The 8,932-nt window shown below is 35.3% G+C and overlaps 1 pseudogene; it reads left to right on the top strand.

The window, feature by feature from the left end:
* The first annotated feature begins 938 nt into the window (after positions 1-938).
* LOC112446338 (motile sperm domain-containing protein 1-like) lies at positions 939-1,856 on the top strand (annotated as a pseudogene).
* The last annotated feature ends 7,076 nt before the right edge of the window (positions 1,857-8,932 follow it).

Raw genomic sequence — 8,932 nt, 5'->3', positions numbered from 1 at the left:
CACAATCATTATATTCAGAGGAATACAGTTGCTATAGTTATGAGTTTAATTAAGAAAATAGTGATTTAATATCTATTACTTATACTTTGTTTTGTACAATGTAAAGGCAAAACAAGAAGAGGCACAATGTTCTTTGATTCTTAGAATTTCTAACTGAGGCCAAGATGAGGAACTGTTTCAGTTTAAGTGGGTCAGTCAGTCAGTCAGTTCAGTCACTCAGTCGTGTCCAACTCTTTGCGACCCCATGAATTGCAGCACGCCAGGCCTCCCTGTCCATCACCAACTCCCGGAGTTCACTCAGACTCACGTCCATCGAGTCAGTGAAGCCATCCAACCATCTCATCCTCTGTCATCCCCTTCTCTTCCTGCCTTCAGTCTTTCCCAGAATCAGGGTCTTTTCCAATGACTCAGTTTTTCTCAAAGTATTGAGAAAATAATGACTCAGATGGTCAAAGTATTGAAGTTTCAGCTTCAGCATCAGTCCTTCCAATGAATATTCAGAACTAATTTCCTTTAGGATGAACTGGTTGGATCTCCTTGCAGTTCAAGGGACTCTCAAGAGTCTTCTCCAATACCACAGTTCAAAAGCATCAATTCTTTGGTGCTCAGATTTCTTTATAGTCCAGCTCTCACATTCATACATGATCACTGGAAAAACCATAGCCTTGACTAGACGGGCCTTTGTTGGCAAAGTAATGTCTCTGCTTTTCAATATGCTGTCTAGGTTGGTCATAACTTTCCTTCCAAGGAGTAAGAGTCTTAATTTCATGGCTGCAGTCACCATCTGCAGTGATTTTGGAGCCCAAAAAATAAAATCTGACACTGTTTCCACTGTTTCCCCAACTATTTCACGTGAAGTGATGGGACAAGATGCCATGATCTTCTACACCATAACTCTGTCCTAACATCATTTGTAAAGTGCTTCTAAGAACCTTCTAGGTATTTGAGTCCTCCGGTATCCCAGCAGGCAGTGCAGGCTAGAGATGCTGACAAAGGACTGGAAGGAGCAATCGCAGCTGCTTTCCGAGGAGTCGGTGTTGCCGAGATTGCCAAAATGCTTTGGAGTTTTTAAATGATTTTTAAGAAAAACCCCAAATAGATTTGAGACTGTAAAAACCGACGCCTCAGCGAGGGGGATTTAGTGCCAATGCATCAACAAAAAAGACAGCCAGAGTTACTGGAAGGAAATCTTCCTGTCTTTGTGTTTCCCACAGAGCTAATATCTTATGCAGATGATCAGTCAACACATAAGCAAGTGTTGACACTCTATAATCCCTATGAGTTTGCCTTGAAGTTCAAAGTGTAATTCGTCATAGAGATGTCCGATCCTGTCACTATGGCGCAATAGACAAATTCCATCTCCAAGTTTCCAAGCAAAGCCAGAGGAAGGCTTTAAGAAGCAAAGAGGTTGTGGCTACTCTTCTCCCATCCGCAAAAGAACAACAAAAGGAAGAGGAGGAAAAAAGAGTAAAAGAACATTTAACTGAAAGTTTATTTTTTGAGCAGTCGTTTCAACCAGAAAACAGAACTGCCTGTCTTCCTGGCGGTGGTGTGTTTTACAGCTCTGATGCTTCCCACGCTGGGGGATGTGGAATGGCTGGTGCCATTGGTGTGTGAATTTGGTGTGAATCATTAGGTGTGAATCAAAAATCAGTGGCTGCTTATATCTTAGGTATTATCACAAGGGCTATATTTAGAACATGAACAAGGAGTTCAGTTGACTTCTAAAGTACATTTATCTTGAAAATATGAACGTGGACTGCCTTTTATCTCTATTTCATCCCATTAACATGCTACAAACTATAGAATGATTTACAATCATTTCAAATGTATAATATATATTTTAAATTACTCTATAATTTTATTCCAAGGACTCCAGCACATTATATTACAGATAGCAGGGAGGCTTCTGAGTGACACTTAGGAAATTATTTGAAGAAATTCTTTTTATATCTAAGCCACCCATGCAAAAGACTTTAATTAAGACATTTCTTTTTTTCTCAGCCTTTTCCTAATTCACTTTGATTGTTGCAGTCACGTGTCCTTCAAAGTTAAAGGCCTAAAAGAGCAAACTGACCAGTCTAAAAGTAAAAGTACATTTACTTCCTAGGTACGAACATCAATGTTCCTATGTAAACTATGCCTTGTCCTCTATTATTATAAACACTTGCCATGGTATTTCTAAAATACAAGTTTTACAGTTAATATGTAGAGAGTAATAAAAAGCATAAAGTTAAAAAAAAAGAACACTTCTGTATTCAGCTCAATACAACCATCATTGCCAATCCTGATTCCAGAATATCCAATCATCACTTCTAGTATAACCTGAAGTATCCTCTGTTTATCCTCTCCTATTACTGTGCCCTTTACTTCATCAACCACCTGAGCAAAATTTCAAATTAGTTTTTTATTTATTTCTTGTTTTTAAATATTATCCATTTATAATTAACTATAAAGTAAACATCAGAATAGACAGCAATAGAAATATCATAAACCTCAGAGTCGGAGTTGAATTTGGATTACATTTTCAGGCTTGATTTCTTTAGTTGCAAAACATAAGAATTAAAAGAAATAACATAAGTAGCTGGTATGTAATGAGTACCAATATACATTAGCTTCCCACAGACGCATGCTTTGTAAACAGTCAAGTGTGTTGATTTCTTTAAGGATGCCCTACGTCGTGACATTTTGGAGCTCTAGCAGTGGGTAAGAGAAGACACAACAGTTGTGGCTGAGGTTGAAAAGAAAATAAATATCCTAAAATTCTGGAGGACACCTAAGTAAGTAATAAGTGTAGTCACTCAGTTGTGTCCAACTTTTTGCAACCCCGTGAAGTAGCCCGTGTAAACTCCTCTGTCCACGGGATTCTCCAGGCAAGAATACTGGAGTGGATTGCCACTTCCTTCTCAAGGGACACTTAGGGGGACATCTAAGATATGTTTAATAAGAAACACAATTTAATAATTTAATAATAAATATTTTACGTTTCTCAAATGGGCACAAAGCTACTTATTAATATACACATGTTTCAGAAGACTCTTAATACTTAACTTTTTAACAATGTGTTCATTTTTCCCTCCCACTTTCCTTCCCCACCACTTTTCTTACTTTTACTTCCTAACTCTGCTTCAAAGTCCCTATTATGGTATAGTTGTGGCTTTGTTAACTAGTGCTTAGAAGAATCCTTTCTAATTACTTTGTCCCTTCACCTCAATCTTTGGATGAAAATCAAATATGCAGAAAAGAGACTCCAATGGCTGTTTCATTCTCATCTCTGTAACGGGAAAAACCATAAACAGCTAACTTTGATTCAATGTTTTACAAAATTCTAGTCAAGTTTCAGTGCCTGTGTAAAATTAATTGAGATGAACATAAATTCTTCTTTGTTATTTCTGGTCCATGAATTAATTTTTCTAAAAGTTTCTACTTTGATTCTTCTATAGTAATCAGGATCCTAAGGTACAAGTTAGTAGCTTTTTGGTGACAATCCTCAAGCAGTAGTTTGATAAGGATCTCTCTTCCCCTCCACCATTCTGGAAATGTATCTGCAAACATTTAATCTCAATTTCACACTGAATTTTTACTGTGACTTCTTATGTTGGTTTTGGACAACTTTTAATTTGATAAATAAATAGCCACACTTTATTTTCCATATTTTAACTGCTATTTTATGCATCTTCCTACTTTGTACTAAGAAGGTAGAAGAAAAAATCAGTACTTATCAGTGAAAATTCATAGTTATAAAAAACTGAAACAAAGCAACACCTGTACTGTTTTATTTTTACTGTTTCAAGACAGGCAGAACTTTAATAATTAGTTTTAGGAAAAAATTTTAACAAGTCAACAAAAAATCGGAACACCTCAAATTCATTTTTCTGATGCATAATGACTAGTAACATCCCTACAGCTAGCTGTTTTTGTGTGATTGATTTCTCAGCACAACATATTTACTTTTAGAAAAAAGTTTTCTTTATATATTAGTTCTTTATAGGATTCTCCCATAACAAGGTTTTATTATACATTCACCTTAGCTAGGGCTTCCCTGGTGGCTCAGAGGTTAAAGCTTCTGCCTGTAATGCAGAAGACCTGGGTTTGATCCTTGGGTTGGGAAGATCCCCTGGAGAAGAAATGGCAACCCACTCCAGTATTCTTGCCTGGAGAATCCCATGGAGGGACGAGCCTGGTAGGCTACAGTCCACGGGGTTGCGAAGAGTCGGACACGACTGAACTACTTCACTTTCACTTTCACCTTAGCTATTGCTTCCTGCTCTACTTTCTTCATATTTATATTCTCAGAAGGAGTGCTACTATTTCCTAAAATACACACTAAACTGTTATCAGCTGGCAGTGAAGTTAGTCATAAAACTGAAGCTATTATATTTGAAGTAACTTGGCAATTAATACCAAATTACATTGACAGGTCTTATTAGGTAAATTATTCAACATAAATCCTCTGGCTCAATTAATTGCTGTATAACAAACTTTTAACTTTAGGAATACCTATACTAAGAAGCCAATGATATCTTGTTTCAAATGAATATTTGTTTTTCTTTTAAGCAAGTAATAGTACATCTCCTATGGTTAGATTTACAATGGCACAACTCCTAGGTAAGTCCTTACCTTTCCAATCTTCTAATCTTAGCCGAGAGCCGTCATAATGAGCAGGGCAGACAGATTGTGAGGACTCCAGCTCTACAGCAGGGAAAGGTAATCTTAAAGAAGTATTTTCAAAGCAAAATAAAATACTTTAGAAGCACTGACTCTTGTCCATCACCTATTTTACAAATGAGGAAAGTGAAGACCCTTTCTTGTCCACAGTGACTTCTGTTCTAGTAATTCTCTTTAGCTGAGGAAAAACATTTTTTGAAACCAGATCTTTTCATACACAATGTTTATTTTCTCAGAGGGGAAAAAAATGTTTCCCACCTTTCACACTTGGGAACTTACATACCTTGAAAAACTTTAAGGATTTTTGACTCAGTTTAAAATTTAAAATATTTTACTAATTATGAAAATTATCATTTCTAGCCAATAGTAGAAAGAATTCCTAATGTATGTCAGGTATTTTGTTAGACACTGAGGATCTAGAAATGAAAATATATGGCTCTCTGACATGAAAGATCTTGCAGTCTAGAACGGAGGCAAAGTGACAAATAACTATAATTCACTATACTGATGTCATAATAAAGGTGCATGTAATGTGACATAAAGCACAGAAGATGGGAGTGATATCTGCCTAACAGTGTAGAGTAATTTTTACATCTAAACACTCTTTCTTCTAAACTTGCTTGCTTTTTAAATAAATACCATATAAATCCTAGTATTCTAAAATTGATGTTTTCGGAACTATGATATATGGCATTTCATCAAAAACATACTGAATCCATAATATATAACAAATTGCTCTCCAGTATTCTCTTACCTAATAAAGCCATCATTAATTAGAGAAGATAAGAGCAGCTTTAAAAAAAAAAAAAACTTGAATAAATTTGTGATGTTGATCACTTTTCAAACATTTTGTTCTCAAGTGGTCACATATCAATAGTATTTATTGGGTCATAAATTTAAATCAGTTCGTAAATCATGTGACTCAACTTTGTGTAAACTTTCTAGACTTTTGAACTATATCCATTCCAGAGTGGAAAAGCTTCACTCTAAACTATGTGCAAGGAGATCCAACCAGTCCATTCTAAAGGAGATCAGTCCTGGGTGTTCTCTGGAAGGAATGATGCTAAAGCTGAAACTCCAGTACTTTGGCCACCTCATGCGAAGAGTTGACTCATTGGAAAAGACTCTGGAAAAGACTCCGATGCTGGGAGGGATTGGTGGCAGGAGGAGAAGGGGATGACAGAGGATGAGATGGCTGGATGGCATCATTGACTCGATGGACATGAGTCTGAGTGAACTCCGGAGAGTTGGTGATGGACAGGGAGGCCTGGCGTGCTGCGATTCATGGGGTCGCAAAGAGTAGGACGCGACTGAGTGACTGAACTGAACTGAAACTATGTAGGGCATTGAACCTAAAATGCAATCTGAATAGGCTTTTATAACATTGTTTCTATTCAAAGTGTGATTATGCAACTCTCAGGTAAGCTCCTTCAAAGAGGAGGGATAGGAAAAACACTTAAGGCTTTCTGCTGAGGTTCCCAAAGGTTTTCACAGTAGTGTAAAGACAAACTGGAAATAGAACAGGACTCAAAAATTCTGAAACAGTTTAAATACATGCATGGCTAAAGGTGGTTTCTTTGCTAACAAAAGGAAATTAAATTCTCTTTGGAGAAAGAAATATCATATAGTCCTTCTATAACTGTCTAACTTTTCTCTATAACTTTTCCTAAAGATCTGTGGTATTCACTAAATGACCAAAACAGCAAGACCAAAATCCACATGACAGAAAAAGATCCACAGGTAGACCATTTATATATTATAGCAATCAAACAGGGACTTTAAAGTAACAATGATAAATGTGTCCAAGAAAACAAATAAGATAAAAAATTTTACTAGCAAAATGAAACCCATTAAAAATAGTCAAATGGAAATTCTATAAAAATAAACTTACAATAAGTTAAATTGTGAATTTAATAGATATGCTTACTGGATGATAAGATACTGCAGAAAAGAAGACTATTAACTTGGAAACAGAGGAGCAGAAAAATAAAGTTAGTAGAAGAATTAAAAATATATAAAAGAGAAGGAAAGTCATATGGGAATACTAAAATTATCTAACATGCCTGAAATTGGAGTACAAGAATCAATGGAATGAAAGAATATTTGCACATATATTGGACAGAGAATATTCCAAAATGGATAAAAACTAGCTGGCAACATCAAGCATAAAACATATTAAAAAGCTCTGAGATCAAAGAAGATAGGCACCTGAGCTGTACAGTCACTGAAAAAGGAAAGGAAAAAGAAAAAAAAAACTTAAAAGAAGATAGAGGGACAGAAAACAGAAAAGGAAACATTACCTTCAAAGAAGTGACAGACAATAAGACTGACAGCTTGCTGAGCAGACATGATGCAAGTCAGAAGACTATGAAATGACAGTTTAAAGTACTGAAAAAAATAAATGCCAACCTAGACACCTTCTGTCAGTGAACACATCCTTAGAAAGGTGGTGAGATGAAGAAATGTTCAGATAAATAACATATGAGAAAAGTCATTTCAAGGGCAACTGCACTAAAAGATATAACAAAATTGTTCTTTAGGAAGCAGAACTTCACAAAGCAGAAGCATAGTAAAGCAAAGGATGGGTAAGTTTTGAAAGTATTAACCTGAGGGTAAATCTAAATAAATATTGACTGTTCTAAATAATAATATCTAGTGCTGTTTGAAGTGTGTGTATATGTGTGTGTGTATACACATATATGTACTTGTATGCATATATGCATACAAACACACATATATATGTATCTGTACTTGTTTTTGTATATATCATTAAAATATATAACAATAGAAAAAAGTTTAGGAGGTAGGCAAATGAACTTAAAATGTATAAAGTCCAGGAATTAATAAAAAATATTAATAAAAAGTAGACCATTGAAACCTCTGGTGCAGCAATCCCCATCCTTCTTGCCACCAGAGACTAGTTTTCTGAAAGACAATTTTTCCATGAACTGCAGAGAAGGTAACGGTTTCAGGATGATTCAAGCATATTATATTCATCGTGTACTTTATTTCTGTTATTATTTTATCAGCTCTACTTGAGATGATCAGGCATCAGATCCCAAAGGCTGGGGACTCCTGCCCTATGGATCCTGCTCTATGGATATCACTTCAATAATAAATATACGTATATAATTAAAAAGCTAAGAGAATAAAGAAAATACTTTAAAATTATACAATTATTCTAAAAGAAAATAAGAGTGGAGGGGGAAAATAAACAAACAAAAAAAGCTGAATATATAAAGATAATAAATTTAAATTCCACATGTATCATTACTTATATTTATTATTTGAAATTTAAATGGATTAACTACTCCAAATTTTTTAAAAATTGTCAGACTGAATAGAAAAAATCAAACTATACACCGCTTACAATGGATATGCTTTAAATATTAAAAGACATAGAAAGTTTGAAAGAAAAAAGATGAAAAAGCATGCCATGAAAAACTATACATAGAGAGAAATATCTTGTAATAATTGTATTAGGGTTCTCCAGAGAAACAACCAACAGGGTATAATATAGAAATATATAGATATAGGGCTTCATCGTAGCTCCGTGGGAAAAGAATCTGCCTGCAATGCAGAAGATTTGGGTTCAATCGCTGGGTCAGGAAGATCCCCTGGAGAAGGAAATAGCAACTTACTCCAGTATCCTTGCCTGGAGAATCCCATAAACAGAGGAGCCTGGCAGGTTCATGGGGTCACAAGAGTCAGACCATCACCACCACAGAAATAGAGAGACTTGGCTCATGCAATTATGGAGGATAATAAATCCCTAGACCTGCAAGGCAACTAGGCAGAAGGAGTTCTCTATTACTCTGGGAAGAGTCAGACTTTCTGTTCTATTGAGACCTTTAGCTAGTCAGTTGGGGTTCACCCACACTGAGGAGAGCAATCTGCTTTACTCAGTCTACCAATTCAAATGTTAATCTCATTCAAAGACATTCTCACACACACACCCAGATTATTGTACCAAATAACTGGACACCCATGGCCTAGTCAGGTTAATATGTAAAATTAATTATCACAACAACAAGAAAAAGATAAATTCAATTGAAATATATAACAATCTTAAATTTGTGTGGACTTAATACTACAGCACCAAAAGAGACGAAGAAAACTCTTACAGAATTGAAAGGAAAAATAGACAAATTCCAAAAATACTGAAAAAACATTAATATAAATTCTTCTTGTAATTAATAGAAAAGAAAAGCAAACAACCAACAGAAAAACATAATTGACAAAAAACATAATTAACAGATGTGGA

Source organism: Bos taurus, chromosome 4, assembly GCF_002263795.3.
Source record: "Bos taurus isolate L1 Dominette 01449 registration number 42190680 breed Hereford chromosome 4, ARS-UCD2.0, whole genome shotgun sequence".
Lineage (NCBI taxonomy): Eukaryota > Metazoa > Chordata > Mammalia > Artiodactyla > Bovidae > Bos > Bos taurus.
This window is presented reverse-complemented; position numbering and strand designations above follow the sequence as displayed.